Source organism: Ranitomeya variabilis, chromosome 5 (assembly GCF_051348905.1).
Source record: "Ranitomeya variabilis isolate aRanVar5 chromosome 5, aRanVar5.hap1, whole genome shotgun sequence".
In the NCBI taxonomy this organism is placed as follows: Eukaryota; Metazoa; Chordata; class Amphibia; order Anura; family Dendrobatidae; genus Ranitomeya; species Ranitomeya variabilis.
In genome coordinates, this window is record NC_135236.1 from 516,340,792 (window position 1) to 516,357,719 (window position 16,928).

General features: G+C 46.1%; 1 long non-coding RNA gene across 1 annotated transcript; it reads left to right on the forward strand.

The window, feature by feature from the left end:
- LOC143773794 (uncharacterized) lies at positions 1-1,703 on the forward strand. Its single transcript, XR_013215365.1, has 3 exons — positions 1-277; positions 350-472; positions 1,299-1,703. It is a non-coding gene; the product is annotated as an uncharacterized LOC143773794 (long non-coding RNA).
- Positions 1,704-16,928: the final 15,225 nt, after the last annotated feature.

Genomic DNA, 16,928 nt, shown 5'->3' on the forward strand with positions numbered 1-16,928 from the left:
TCTATTCGCTGCCCACGTCCACGCCTGGTATCGCTTTATAGACGATGTCTTTATCATCTGGAAGGGCACTGAAGAGGAATGTGTTACATTTTTTAATGATCTAAACTCTAACTCTGTCAACATTTTTCTCACTTTTTCCATATCCACCAGGGATACCACCTTCCTGGATTTAAAGGTATTTCCACATGAACAACGTTTGGCTACAGATCTCTTCAGAAAACCTACGTCTACAAACTCGCTTCTAGAATTCTCCAGCTTTCACCCCTGGCACACAAAGGTGGGTGTCCCAACGGGACAATTCTTGCGTACAAGACGGAATTGTACCCTTGACACTGATTTTTCAATCCAGGCTCGGGAGCTTTCGGACCGGTTCCGACATAGGGGCTACCCTAGACACGTCATCTCTACAGCCTACCAGAGGGCAAAGGCACAAGATCAGGGGTCACTTTTGTCCTCCAAGAGACAAAATCAAGTGAGTCAGACTAGGTTTATCACTGATTTTAACAGCAATTGGAAACAGGTCAGTGACATTTTGTCCAGGCACTGGCAGATCCTCCAAACAGATACACACACGTCGGAGGTCACCAGTAGTAGACCCCTCCTTACAGCCCGACGGGCTCCAAACCTCAGGGATATCCTTACTCGGAGTCATTTTAAGAGACCCACGTGCAAACTTAACAGAGGTATCGTTTTGAAAGGCTCGTTTCCATGTGGGGACTGTAACATCTGTCCCCACATGGTACCTACTCGTGACCTCTTTCTGCACCCTACCTTGCTGACTAGACACCCCCTCAAGTCCTACATCAATTGTAAATCCAGGGATGTGGTCTATGCTCTGATCTGTTCCTGTAGGATGATATATGTTGGGCAAACCACTCAGGAGCTCAGGAAGCGTGCCCAAAAACATATCTCCACTATACATTTGGCAGCTTCAGATCAAAGAAAGGGCAAGACTCTTACCCCAGTGGCTGAACACTTTTTGGCCAAACATGGGGGTTCCTCAGCCAATTTGAAGGTGGTGGGCCTACAGAGGCTGATTCCAAATGAGAGAGGGGGTAACAAAAGTAGGCTCCTTCTTCAAATAGAGTCTAAATGGATCTTCAGGCTGCACACAGTGACCCCGGTGGGTTTGAATGAGGAACTCCTTTTCACGGGGTTCCTGGGACAGTAGTCTCATGTTTTTGTAGGTGCAGTGGATACGTTAGCAGGTATTTTTATTTTTATTTTGACCTATTTGCGACTTTAAAGATATGGTTTACACTTTTTTATGGGTGCTTATTTCCTTTCTTTTCTTCCAGCCTTTGATTGGGTCATCTCCTGCTAACGGTTGCCCTACGAGACTTTACATTGAGTATAATTGTAGCCTGTGTTATGTTCATCATCTACGAGATTTCAGGTTGCTGGGGACCTTTGGCTACCGTGGACCAAAAATAGCTCTACAGTGAATTCCCTCGGATCTAAAGAACTCTGGCCATTGGACTTACTTCATGCGACACGAGATGCCTGCAACAATTTGACTCAGATCATGTCATCTATACCATCGTCTGCATCTGTGGGCCATTGGACTTCTCCTATACATGACTGGTGTTACCTTATCTGTTTACAGCTACCTCCAATGCCTTAGTAGCTCCAACTATACTGGAGTATCTAAAAGTGACACTTTTTACTCTACATTATTCAATGTGGGACTACAGCCCGGATGAAGAACTATCTTTATGGACATATGCAGGCGACACCCTTTTGGGACTCATATTTTGAGTTTCTCCAGCAGTGTAGAGATTTCAACTATTCTCTATTGATCTAATGATACGTCTGTATCTGTCTCTTGATAATTTGTTTTCTTTTTCAGGTTTGGTCCTTTTGCAAAATAGCTATTATATTTTTTTATGATGCATTTTCATCATCATTTTCTTTTAGATTTACCATCTCTCATAGTGGGTCCCTCTATGGGATGCCCATGTATGCTCACATTTAACACCATTTCCCCATCTCTAGTATTCACAGGATGGGTGAGATACCTTCCTGTTTCGTCACACACATTTTTTCTACCCCGGCATTTGGCCGGTTGTTCTGCGGCCCAGATATCTTGACGCATGCGCAGTGTGGCTCGGACACTGAGCCGCATCTGCGCACGCGCTGCTCTTGTCCTACGGAGGCCTCCGTACCTTCTCCTCTCTCTTCACATGCGGCCGGGCATTTACCCCGCCTCTCTCCTGCTTCTCTATGATGCAGCACACCGGTATGTTATTTCATGCATTTATCAGTCTATTTATATGTAGGTTGTACACCACATACCCCACTTCCCCTGATGAAGCCGCTGTGGCGGCGATACGCGTGGGGTTTCGTTTACTACACCCTCTCCTGACCACTTATCGGCCATTTTTGGCATGTGGCCTCGCAGCTAAGAGCTTTATCCTCCGACCCTCTGACTTTTATGCATCATGACTCTGACTCGGCTAGGAATCAGCATTGATGGCGTACCAGCCATATAGGGCCCCCTGAAGGGAACCTTATCTTATATACCAGGGTCATCTCCTGATCCGAGATACACTCCTTGATGGTGCATTTGCCACACAGTTTATCACCAGTCGGTAACGTATTCGGAGCTTTGCATTGCATGTCATATACCTGGTATGCATAAAAACGCACAATATATTGTTCGTATTTGAGACATGCTTGGTTCTATTGGTACACATCACTGCATCTATATTCAGGTTGGTCGGTGGTTATATATTATATATATTGCTGTTTATACATCAGGACATATTTGGGTGTTTTACACATGGTTGTAATTTTAGATGGTTTTAATGTTGTTTTTGTGGTGTCCAATAAACTTGTTTTGATATTTTTTGTACATGGTTGTGCAGGCCTGTTTTAGTCCATTCTTTTTTCTTTGTTTTCTGTGCTATTCATTCAGTGGACTTGGCCTTGCACCCTTTCTTTTCTTTTTATTTTCTGGCAAGGGTGCACCCTGTGTTTAACAATATTATATTTGCATAGCACTCTGACAGATCACCGATCTGAGGAAAGTGCAGGCTGCTTCACAGTGCCTGCTCTGAGCAGGCTTCTGTGAAGCCACCTCCCTCCCTGCAGGACCCGGATCCGCGGCCATCTTGGATCCGGGTCTGGGAGCTGCAGGGAGGGAGGTAAGACCCTCGCAGCAACGCGATCACATCGCGTTGCTGCGGGGGGCTCAGGGAAGCCCGCAGGGAGCCCCCTCCCTGCGCGATGCTTCCCTGCACCGCCGGCACATCGCGATCATGTTTGATCGCGGTGTGCCGGGGGTTAATGTGCCGGGGGCGGTCCGTGACCGCTCCTGGCACATAGTGCCGGATGTCAGCTGTGATAATCAGCTGACACCCGGCCGCGATCGGCGGCGCTCCCCCCGTGAGCGCCGCTGATCGCGTATGACGTACTATCCCGTCGGCGGTCATGGGGGCCCACCCCACCTCGACGGGATAGTACGTCGGATGTCAGGAAGGGGTTAAAAGAAGAATTGCACCATTTTCGAATACCCGTACAGTCTCCATTTCTCATGATCTGGGTTGGGTGAGGCATTATTCTTTGTGTGCTGAGCTGATGTTTTTAATTATACCATTTTGGTGCAGATACGATCTTTTGATTGCCTGTTATTGCATTTTAATGCAATGTTGCGGCGACCAAAAAAAGTAATTCTGGCGTTTTGACTTTTTTTTTCATTATGCTGTTTAGTGATCAGGTTAATCCTTTTTTTATATTGATAGATCAGACAATTCTGAACGCGGCAATACCAAATATGCGTATGTTTGATTTTTTTTTACTCTTTTATTTTGAATGGGGCAAAAGGTGGGTGATTTGAACTTTTATATCAGATCAGATCGCCTGTATGTAGCAGAATTGCTGACTTGCTATGAGCGCCGAACACCTGGCGGCACTCATAGCAATCCGGAAGTAACAACCAGTCTGCTGGAGACCTCTGGTTGTCATGCCAACCCATCGGTGACCCGCGATCATGTGACGCCGTCACCAATGGGCGAGATTGACAGTGGCATTTAACTAGTTAACAGCCGCGGGTGGATCGCAATTCGACCAGCGGCTGTTAGGCACATGTCAGCTGTTCAAAATAGCTGACATGTGCCGTAAAACATAAAATGGAGGGAGTCCGACATCTGCATACTATTATGCCCGATGTCAAAAAGGGGTTAATATTTTTCCCTATGGGCTAGAGGTCTCTCAGAAATCCAATTTTTAGCAATCCATTTTCTGGTGATAAACTGCAAGAGAGCAATAGCAATTTTTCCTACCTCTTCCATTCATAGCTCCTCGACGTATCCCAGAATGCAAATTAGGGGTTCTTTAGGTATTGTTTATTCATACATCAATTCTAAAAGATTTAGAAATAATGTCCAGAATGCATATAATTGTGGGCAAGAAAATAACGTGGAATTTTCCTGCTTCCTCCCCAAAGTAGTGGAGGAAATTAGAGTCAGGCCTAATGCCTGAATGGATGATCTATGGATAACATATACCGTAGTTTCGATATCCTATTAGGCTCACTAAGTAATAGACTAGGGACTTTCTTCAAAACTGTAGCCCACCTATCCTCAGAGTTGACCCCTACCTCCAACTCCCATTTTTGTATAACTGACAAAGGGAATTTTTTCTGGAACATATATAATAAAGCGTAGATGCGAAATAGTACACCCTTGGTAACCCCTGGTGAACAGTCAGTGCCTAACATAGTATCTCTCCGAATTACAATTTTCTCAGCTTACATTGTACTCTATATGCATGTCTAATTTGGAAAAACTGAAATAGATAACTATCTTGTAAGTGAAATTTCTCTTGTTGGCATTCCATAATTTTAAATTCATCATTACTAACTAATGAAATAATGAATGCCCATATTCCTCCAATTCCTAAATTCAGTTAATTTCACAAGTTCAGAGAGAGAAATTCCTTGATCCATATGGGTGAGTATATTATTAGGTATTCTAAGGGTAAGTTCACACAGGGCATTTTTGCTGCGGTTTTTTTTCTGCAGCAAAACCTAATCATCTTGGTAGGAAAGAAGCTTCTCGAAAAACGTAGGTTTAGGTGCGTTTTTGCTGAGTTTTTGCCTCATTTTTTATGCTTTTTTTGTGCGTTTTTTTCTCTTTGTCCATGCCAATAAAGTTGAGTGCACACAGAGAAAAAAAACAACTTCCTGTAGATAGAATGAATAGATAGAATAGATAGATTGATAGAATAGATAGAATAGAATAGATACATTACCTGCGGTATCCTCTTCCCTGGCATTTTCCGCAGGCTCGGTGATGTCACCGCTAGGATTGAGCGAAACGGATTGGACAAATTCAAAAATCGCCGACTTTCGGCAAAGTCGGGGTTTCGTGAAACCCGACCCGATCCCACTGTGGGATCGGTCATGCAGTCGGCGATTTGCGCACCAAAGTCGCGTTTCGTATGACGCTTTCAGCGCCACTTTTCAGCCAATAAAGGAGGACGCAGAGTGTGGGTAGCGCGATGACATAGGTCTCGGTGCCCACCATCTTAGAGAAGGGCATGATAGTGATTGGCTTGCTTTCTGCGGCGTCACAGGGGCTATAAAGGGGAGTGCACGCCGACCGCCATCTTACTTCTGCCGATCTGAGCATAGGGAGAGGTTGCTGCAGCTTCATCAGAAGCAGGGACAGAGTTAGGGAGGAAATATAAACCCCCCAAACCGCTTGTGCTGGAGCGATTTCCACTGTCCAACACCACCTTTGTTTTTGCAGGGACAGTGGAGGCTATATTTTTGTGCATCAGCTCTGTAGCTTATTAAGCTGCCTTATAAGGCTCCCTGATAGCTGCATTGCTGTTTGCACCACTGCTGTGCAAACCAACTGCTTTTTTAAAAGCAAAAATCCTGTTGCTCCTTTCTGCAGTTATCTTGTTTATTTGTCCACACTTGTGTGCAGCAGTCCTTTTTGTTGCTGCCATACTTGTCCTGAGATCATTGTAGGGAGAAAGAAATTGTACTACAGTCCTTGGATTTTTTCAGATATCTTCCAGCCACTTGCTGCCACTCACATTGCGTTGTAAAATACACTGAGCCACAGTTTGGGTTCTGTGTCCAAAAAAAAAGTGAGATTGAAATTCTCACAAAGTGGATATACCTCAGTCCTCTTAGTTTGTGGTGTATCAGCCAGCCACTTGCTGCCACTCACATTGCGTTGTAAAATACACTGAGCCTGAGTTTGGGTTCTGTGTCCAAAAAAAAAAGTGAGATTGAAATTCTCACAAAGTGGATATACGTGAGTTCTGTTAGTTTGTGGTGTATCAGCCAGCCACTTTCTGCCACTCACATTACGTTGTAAAATATACTGGGCCTGAGTTTGGGAGCAGGATCACCCCCAAAAAAGGGAGATTTAAATTGCCACTAAGTGGATCTACGTCAGTTCTGTTTGTCGTATATCTGCCAGCCACGTTCTACCACTTACATTGTGTAGTGTAATACACTGGGCCTGAGTTTGGGTGCAGTCTCACCCCCCAAAAAGGGAGATTTAAATTCTCAACAAGTTTAGATACACCTTCTATCTTGTTTTACAGTACCATATAATGGTTGTTATTTTGGTTACATTTTCCCAAAAATGAGGAAGTCTGGTGGAAGAGGCCGTGGGCGGTCATTGCCAGCTGGTACTGATGGTGGTGGTGGAGCATCTGGTGGTAGTGGAAAAAGCAAAATAGCACCTAAGGCTGGAGGTGTTGAGCCAGCGTCATCATCTGGCTACACAAGTCCTCGAAGGCTCCCTTATCTGGGAGTAGGAAAACCGCTTTTAAAGCCGGAGCAGCAGGAAAAAGTTTTGGCTTTCCTTGCTGACTCAGCCTCTAGCTTTTTCGCCTCCTCTTCAGAAAGTTCCAAATATAAAAGCAGCGAGTCGTCAGTGGATGCTCCCAGTCAGGAACAAGTCGCTTGCTTGTGTCCTTCACCCAAACCAAAAGTGAAGGATGTGTCAGGCGACACAACAGGTTACTCCATGGAGCTCTTTACACATACCGTGCCTGGGTTAGAAAGGGAAATTGTTAACAGCCCCTTACAAGATGAATTGGACATGGAGTGCACTGATGCACAGCCACAGCTAGATTATTATGCTGTTCCATTGACTCAGATCACTACATTGCCCTCGCAGTGTACTGAGCCAGAAACTGACCCTGATGAGACTATGGTGCCCCGTCCCGAATGCTATAGCACCTTACATGGTGACACAGAGAAAGGTGCACATGACATTTAAGAGGAGGTGATAGATGACCCAGTTGTTGACCCAGATTGGCAGCCATTGGGGAAGAGGGTGCCTCTGACAGTAGCTCAGAAGTGGAAGAGGATGATCCGCAGCAGCCATCAACATCACAACAGCTTTTATCTCGCATGCCCGACTCAGGCCAAAAACGTTTGTCAACCAAAAAAACAGTTTTAGGACAGCGTGGCCATCTGATGAAAGTAGCACAGCATGCAATGCCTGAAAAGGTATTGCACAGTAGGAAGAGTGCAGTGTGGCAATTTTTTAACCAAGATCCGAATGATCAGTGCAAAGTTATCTGTAAGAAATGCTCAAAGACCTTTAGCAGAGGGAAGAATCCCCTAAATTTAAATACAACGTGCATGCGTAGACATTTAACCAGCATGCACTTGCAAGCCTGGACTAACTACCAAACGTCCCGTACCGTTGGTGCACCTGCTTAGAATGAAGGTAGTCAGCAACGCTACATTGCTTCCCTCACTGTAAGCCCACCAGTTAGGACACCACCAGCAGCAAATGTGAAAATATCGTCGCAAGGCCAAAGCAGTCAGGGAATCACAAGGTTTTTGGTAGGAAACACTGTATGTAGGTCAACATCAAGAATAGCCTCACCAACCCTCTCTCAATCCGCCATGTCCACCACCACCACCGCCGCTAGTTCGACCATATGCACCTCTCCAGTGCAGCTCACCCTACAAGAGACTCTCGTTAGGAAAAGAAACTACTCATCCTCTCATCCGCGTACACAGGGTTTGAACGCCCACATTGCTAGACTAATCTCGTTAGAGATGATGCCCTACTGGTTGGTTGAAAGCGAAGCTTTCAAAGCCCTGATGGCCTACGCAGTACCATGCTATGACCTACCCAGTCGACACTTCTTTGCGAGAAAAGCCATCCCAGCCCTCCACCAGCATGTCAAAGACCGCATTGTCCATGCACTCAGGCAATCTGTCAGTAGAAAGGTGCACCTCACAACAGATGCATGGACCAGTAGGCATGGCCAGGGACGTTACGTGTCCATCACGGTGCACTGGGTTAATGTGGTGGATGCAGGGTACACAGGGGACAGCCATAGTGGGACAGTTCTGCCTAGCCCACGGTCTAGGAAACAGTTGGCTGTAGGCATTTGCCACCCCTCCTCCTCCTCCTCCTCCAGCAGAAGCGAAAGCTCGTCCACAAAGCTCAGTCGTACGACCACTCCATCCGCAGCTGCCAGTGTTGCACACGAGGTGTCCCATTATGGAACAGCTAGTGGTAAGCATCAGCAGGCTGTGTTGGAAATGAAGTGCTTGGGCGACAACAGACACACCACGGAAGTTCTGGCCGAGTACTTGCAGCAAGAAACTCAGTTATGGCTGGGCAGTGTACATCTTGAGGCAGGCAAGGTAGTCAGTGATAACGGAAGGAATTTTATGGCTGCCATAGCCCTTTCAGAACTGAAACACATACCTTGCCTGGCTCACACCTTGAATCTGGTGGTGCAGTGCTTCCTGAAAAATTATCCGGGGTTACCAGCCCTGCTCCTGAAGGTGCGAAGACTTTGCTCGCACATCCGCTGGTCACCCGTACACTCCAGCCGCATGCTGAACCATCAGCGATCGCTGAAGTTTCCCCAGCACTGCCTAATAATCGACGTTGCAACAAGGTGGAACTCCACACTGCACATGCTTCAGAGGCTTTGCGAACAGAGGCGTGCTGTAATGTATTTGTGGGAGGATACACATACACGGGCAGGCAGTTGGATGGCAGACATGGAGTTGTCAGGTGCGCAGTAGTCGAAGCTACAAGACCTCTATCAAGTCTTTCAGGAATGCACATGGCTGGTAAGTGCAGACAACGCCATCATAAGCATGAGCATCCCACTAATGCGTCTGCTGATGCAAAGTGTGACGCACATTAAGGAGCAGGCGTCTGCAGCCGAGGAGGAGGGAAGCCTTGATGACAGTCAGCCATTGTCTGCTCAGGGAACTCTCCGGGATGAGGTGGTGGATGAAGAGGAGTAGGAGGAGGATGATGGGGATGAATATTTATGGGAGGAGGATGCTTCTCAGGGGGCAATAGAAACTGGTGGCGTTGCAAGGTCAGGTACAGGTTTTTTGCATTGGCCCACATGGCTGAATATGCCTTGCTTATCCTAAAAAGGGACCCCCGCATTATCAAAATGATGACCGATGACGATTACTGGTTGGCCTGCCTCCTGGATCCATGATATAAAGGAAAATTACAAAATATCATGCCACATGAGAACCTTGAGCAAATATTGGCTACCAAACAAGTAACTCTTGTAGACCGTTTGGTTCAGGCATTCCCGGCACACAGCGGCGGTGATGGTTCTCACACGAGCTGTAGGGGGCAACATGGCAGAGGTGTTAGAGGTGCACAAATTAGAAGTGGCGTTGGACAGAGGAGTTTTATGACCAGGTTGTGGAGTGATTTCACAATGACCGCAGACACGACAGGTACTGCTGCATCAATTCAAAGAGACAGGAGACTGCATTTGTCCAGTATGGTTACGAACTATTTTTCCTCCCTTATCGATGTTCTCCCTCACAGGTCATTCTTCTTTGATTACTGGGCATCTAAAATAGACACCTGGCCTGAATTGGCTGAATATGCATTACAGGAGCTCCCTTGCCCTGCTGCTAGTGTGCTATCAGAAAGAGTATTCAGTGCTGCTGGTTCAATGCTGACCGAAAAAAGGACTCGTCTGGCTACCCAAAATGTTGATGATCTAACCTTCATTAAAATTAACCAATCATGGATTATTTTGCCCCACCTTCTCCTGCTCACACGTAACTTGCCTGAAAAATGTCTTGCTTTTGGCCTCCTCTTACTGACTGCTCCAATTCCTCCATTTGCAGCTGCTGAATGTCCACCATAGGCCATTTTTATACCTCCCTAAATGGGCTGACTCCCCCCACAGGGCTATGGTCACCACTTGGCGCAAGCACCTGTGTGAGTGCCGTTTGCCTGGACAGGTGGGTGTGCCCACTCTTGGGCGATGGCACTGGCACAGGGTCCCTCATAGTACAAAGAAGTGTCTCTGACAGTGGTGGTGCACAACCAACGTCAGACACACTGTCGTAATATGAGGGGCCCTGTGCCAGTACCGCCGCCCACGAGAGAGTGTTCCCCCCCAGCTCAAACAGTGCTCTACCACTTGCAATACTTACCTCTCCCTGCTCCACCACTGTGTAGTCTGTGCTGTTAAATCCTTCAATGGCACTGCCAATACAAATTTGTTGAAATGATAGATCATAGTTATAATATGCAGGGGCCCTGGCCTCCATTTAGACCAGTTAATACTTTGCGCCTACTACCACTGTCTGCTACACAGCAGAGGAGCCCACCCCTGTACCTAGCTATGCCACCATTTTACTTATGAACAATTTTTTGACAGACATTTAGCCCACTTTATCATTTGGGCCTATTAACTTTGTCTGCTACTCATTACAATTTTCTGACACTGAACAAAGCAATGCTGCCAGTTTACTCCAGTTACCAATTTTGAACTGCATTTAGCCTATTTTTTTATTTTAGACCTACTACTTGTGTCTGTCTGTGCCACTCAATACAGCTGTCCTCCACTGAACAAAGCTATGCCGCCTGTGTACTCCAGTTACCAATTTTGAACTGCATTTAGCCTACTTTTTTATTTTAGGCCTACTACCTTTGTCTGCCTGCGCCACTCAATACAGCTGTCCTCCACTGAACAAAGCTATGCCACCTGTGTACTCCAGTTACCAATTTTGAACTGCATTTAGCCTACTTTTTTATTTTAAGACTACTACCTGTGTCTGTCTGCGCCACTCAATACAGCTGTCCTCCACTGAACAAATCTATGCTGCCTGTTTACTCCTGTTACCATTTTTGAACTGCTTGGAGCCTACTTTTTTAATGTGGGCCTACAAACTGTGTCTGCACCACTCCTTACAATTGTTCTCCGCTGAAGAAAGCTATGCTGCCTGTGTACTCCTGTAACCAATTTTGAACTGCATTGAGCCTACTTTTTTATTTTAGGCCTACTAAGTCTGTCTGCGCCACTCCTTACAATTCTCCTCCGCTGAACAAAGCTGAGCCGCCAGTTTCCTCCTGTTTCAAATATTAAACTGCATTTGGCCTACTTGTTTGGTTGGGCTTACAAACGGTGTCTGCTGCTCCTTGCTTTTCTCCTCCACTGAACAAAGCTGAGCCTCAATTTTCACCCTGTGTCGAATATTAAACTGCATTTGGCCTACTTGTTTGGTTGGGCCTACTAACGGTGTCTGCCGCTCCTTGCTTTTCTCCTCCACTGAACAAAGCTGAGCCTCAATTTTCATCCTGTTTCGAATATTAAACTGCATTTGGCCTACTTGTTTGGTTGGGCCTACTAACGGTGTCTGCCGCTGCTTGTTTTTCTCCTCCACTGAACAAAGCAGTCTGTTTACTCCTGTTACCAATTTTGAACTGTATTTGGCCCACTTTATTACTTGGGCCTACTAACTGTGTCTGCCACTCATTACAGTTTTCCTCCACTGAACAAAGCAATCCCGCCTGTTTAGTCCTGTTTCCAATTTTGAACTGCATTTAGCCTACTTTATTATTTGGACCTCTATCTCTGTTTTTCCTCCTCATGCTGCCCATTGCCCAGCCACTGCTAGATGAGTCTGCTGGTACATTGACCCAGACCACTACATTCCCCTTGCACTCTACACAGCCAGAATCTGACCCTGCTGAAAGTCAGGTTCCCCTTCCCTCATACTATACCACCTTACACGGGGACAAAGAGGAAGGTGCAGATGAAAGTGCAGGTTCCTTCATCAGGTGGGGGGGCATACTCATTGGCGATGTCACTGGCACAGGGCCCCTCATAGTACGAAAAAGTGTCTCTGTCGGTGGGAGGCGCCACCGCCGTCAAACACACCGCCGTACTTTGAGGGGCCCTGTGTCAGTGCCAATGCGAACGAGTGGGCCCCCCCTGCTTGCTCAGGATCACAGCACTTGCAAAGTTGAAATACTTACCTCTCCCTGCTCCACCGCCGTGACGTAGTCCGCGTTTTCTGGGCCCACGAAAAACTTGAACCAGCCCTACCCCCCACAACTTTAGCCAAATGACCCCCAATTTTCAATGCCTAACTATTATTATAAGGTAAATTAAGATTGACAAGCTTAAGTAACAAGAATTGATGTTTTTGGCATTAAAATGGGCACTGTAGCTGTTTTCCTGTCCTCCACTCACTGCCGACTTTGATTCCCCATTGACTTGCATTGGGTTTCCTGTTTCGGTCGGCCCCCGACTTTTCGCAATAATCGGCCGATTTCACCCGACCCGACTTTTGAGAAAGTTGGGTTTCGCGAAACCAGACTCGATCCTAAAAAAGTAAAAGTCGCTCAACTCTAGTCACCGCTAGTTACTGAGTCTGCACCCACTGCGTCTCATTCATTCCCCAGTCGCTTACAGCCGGGAGCGGTCGCATTAGCAGCGCTCCCGGTTGTAAGCTTTTATCTCCCCCAGATACTGCTTGGGACACTCGTTATATCGGACTACGATGGGTCAGGGAGTATACTTTTGCTTTTTTATTCTATTTTTATTTCAGAAGATCGAGGGCTTCTCTTTGGAATGGCAGAACAATAAAAAGTCAAAACTGTGTGGTGTTTTATTTCATTAAAATACTTTTTTCTGCATGTGTGTGTTTATTTAACCCTTTAATTACTATAGGATTAGTAATGGATAGGTGTCTTATAGATGCCTCTCCATTACTAAGCCGGCCTAGTGTCACCTTACAATAGCAAGGTGACATTAACCACTTATTACCCCGCTTGCCACCGCTACAGGGCAAGTGGGAAGAGCTGGGCAAACAGCCAGAATTGGCGCATCTAATAGTTGCGCCTTTTCTGGGCAGCTGTGGGCTGCTATTTTTAGGCTGGGGGGCCTATATCAATGGCCCCTTACCAGCCTGAGAATACCAGCCCCCAGTTTTGAGCTTTAGCAAGGCTGGTTGTCAAAAATGGGGGGAACCCCACGCCGTTTTTTTAAAGTATTTATTGAAATAATTTAAAAAGCGTGAGGACCCCTCTATTCTTGATAACTAGTCTTGCTGAGGCTGACAGCTGGGGGTTGCAGCCACCAGCTGTGAGTTTTGTCTTGCTGGTTATCAAAATTAGGGGGAACCCACGCCGTTTTTTAAAAATTATTATTTATAGTGCAGGAACGGCAGATGAATACTCCCATCTGCCGCTCCTGCTCTCACTGTAATTAGCGGCTGTAGGTGTCAGATGATGGGAGCAGTTGTCCTATCAGCTGACACCAGTGATCGGAGGTCAGTTTACACCTCCGATCACAGCTGAGCGCTCCCCGCAGTCTTCTGACATCGGGGAGCCGCGGCTCTGTGACCGGCGAGGACGATTTCCCCGCCGATCAGAAGCCGTGTTTGCCGCGCTGTCATGCATATGACAGCGTGTCAATCACGAATCACTAATGTTGGACCCCCCATTCAAGTGAATGAAGGGTCCGCTGCTGGATGACAGGCTGCATGGACTCATCATGCAGCCTGCCATCTAGATATTGCAGAGCCGAATGTGACGTCACATCCGGCTCTCCTTGACTTTTCTGGAGCAAATATGCTGCAAGAAAAGTCAACCTAGCGTATGTTCAGTGTCGAGTTCCCGACGCTGCAAGGGGGAATCTCGAACCATCTCCGCTGCGGTCTCCCATTCTCCTCCAGCCACAGTGGAGCCTGCTCAGCAGAGACATCGGTCCCAGTATCTGGCTCAAGCTGATACTGTGCAGCTGGTTACTGCTGTCCTTCCAGGTTCAGCCATCGTAACAAGTACTGATAAGCGGCGAGCTGGCGTTCCTCGGACTAATTCCTGCTTTTCTTCTTCTGAGCATGCCCAAGGGATGACCTCTCATTGGAGGTCGGGGGTCACATGCTCAGGTCCTCTATCAGCTCCTATTGGACCACTAGGAAGGTCCTGGAGAACCTCCCCTATAAAAGGTTCGCATGGCCATGTGCTAGTATACATCAGTTATTGTGTGTGTGGATGTATGCTTGTTTTGGTGAAAGCTCCGAATCATACCCATCCCTATTGTTGATGATTGCTCTCGAATGTTGTAGCTGTCTAGCGCCAGTTAGTGTCATCCAGCACCAGGAACAATCCAATAGCGTCTAACAGCAACGTTAGCCAGTGAGGCACCATGCGCAACCAGTGCACTTACCTGTCCCTAGTTAGGTCGGTTAGTGGTGTCCGCCAGAGCGGTGCTGTGTGCACCCAGTGTGCTAAACCTATTTTACATTTATTTTTCCCTGGCACCGCGGTTCCGATGCCGAACGCAAGTGGTCTAGAGGGACTCTAACCCCGTGTCTAGGAGTAGAGTTCTGTGACTCTACACTTACATTTCCTCTGCGGTATTGCAGCCCTGTGATGCAACAGGGTTCGCTTCCTACATACCGGGTGTAGCTAACCTGTGTGTGTTTTCATTATACCGCCATTTACTGTCTGCCATTACCTAGCAGCAGGTATCATCTCTGCACGGTGGACCTCGAGCTGGAACGCACCTTATTCCATCTTTGTAATTATTTGGTGCGTTCCACCAGCCCTATCAGCGTATATGCAGCGTTTTTTCACCACCCATTCAAGTCAATGGGTGAAAAATGCTGAAAAATGCTGAAAATACGCTACAAGAAGTGACATGCCCTATGTCAAAAAAACGCTGCAAAACACAAAATACTGACCACACAAAAACCCAATGTGTGTGCATGAGATTTCTGAAATCTCATAGACTTTGCTGGTACTGTAAAAAGCAGCTGAAAATTAGCATAAAAAAGCAGCAAAAACGCCCTGTGTGAACACAGAGTGTGGGGGGCTTCCTGTTTATCCCAATTGGTGCACTCAGATCATGATTGTGTGGTCCTGATGTTTGCAAGGGCAATTCACGGCCAAATAGCGGCCTTAGAGTCTGAAGGCTGTTGTAACCTGTTGAGACGTTAGCGGCATTTAGGTGGTAAAAATACACATTTCATTTCTGTCATGCCACTTTACATTAATTCCTGAAAATCACCTGAAGGGTTAATAAACTACCTGACTGCAGTTTTCAATATGTCAGGGGGTGCTGTTTTTAAAATGGTATAGCTTTTTGGGGTTTCCCAATATATGGGACCCCTAAAGGCACTTCAAACATGGATAGGTCCCTAAAAAAATAAATTTTTTAAATTTCCTCGAAAAAATGAAAAATTGCTGCTACATTTTGAAACCTCCTACAATGATAACAAAATTAAATAACATTTTACAAATGGTGCTGATGTAAAGCAGACATGTGGGAAATGTTATTTATTAATGTTTTGCTGTGGCATGGCTATCTGAATTAAAGTCTATCTTAAAATTAAATTAAAAAATTTAAAAAAATTAGCAATGTTCAAACTTTGAATGATTATTCAAAGTTTGAACATTGCTAATTTTTTTAAATTTTTCTCAAATTTCTGATATTTTTTATAAATAAACACAAAACATATCAACCTAAATTTACCATTATCATAAAGTGTAATGTGTCGCGAAAAAACAAGCTCAAAATCACTGGGATTTGTTGAAGCACTCCAGAGTTATTACCAAATAGTGACACTGGTCATATTTCAAAAATTTGGCTCCGTCACTAAGGGGTTAATGTTGGACTATACCTTACCAATAAGACCCAGAGCAGGGTACTTCGATAGGCCGTTAAATATTCCTGCCTTCAAACTGCTCACAATGGGTATCACTCATTTTGAATAATGATACTTAGAGAGTCTCCTTCCACCCCCTTAAGAATCTCCTTCCACCCCCTAAAGTGTTGACACTGAGCCGCTAAAAAGTATAACCCCGGGGTTAGGTTGTGCCAGGTGTCTGTCATCTTTGGATCTATGTAAGATCTCTAACATGATTCTAGAGTTCCCTTTTTACCAAATTAAATCACAAAAATATGTTTATCGGACTGACTGCAGACTTTTCGATTTGGAACGGAGAACCGCTTTATCGTAGACTTGCAAAATGACACCACTGCAAACACATCACTGGTTGTTGGCTCATGGGAATCATCACTCTCTGTAGCCTGTAGAAAAAGGTCCCCTCTATAGAATCTAGTATTATATGGTCTGTTGGGATCTGTTATGCCACCAATTCATCCCCTGACAGTTTGTATATAACAGGGTTGTAAGGCACAGTTTTAATCTGATGAATATCAGCAGTCTCAGTGTCATGAGTTTACCATGACAGAGAGGAGCCAGAAGACCGAAGCATCTGAATTCTCCTAATCCTGCACTGATTAGAAGCACTTTATCTTCATATTAAACGGTGCAGGTTTCTTTTAGCAGTGCAGGGGTTAATCTGCTCAGTTAAAAGCTCCTGGAAGCTTTCCTGCATTAACCCCTTTCTGACATCTGACGTACTATCCCATCCATGTGGGCTGGGCCCATCTGACCATGAACGGGATACTACGTCATAGCCGATCGACCATGCACACGGTGGTGTGTGGCCGATCAGAGCCGGGTGTCAGCTGATTTTCACAGCTGACACCCGGCACTAAGTGCCAGGAGCATTCGCGGACTGCTCCCTGCACTTTAACCCCTGGAAGACTGTGATCAAACATGATCGCAGCGTTACGAGAGCAGGCACAGGGGCTGTTATGCTGTGGGGTCTCGATTGCTGCCATGCAGACCC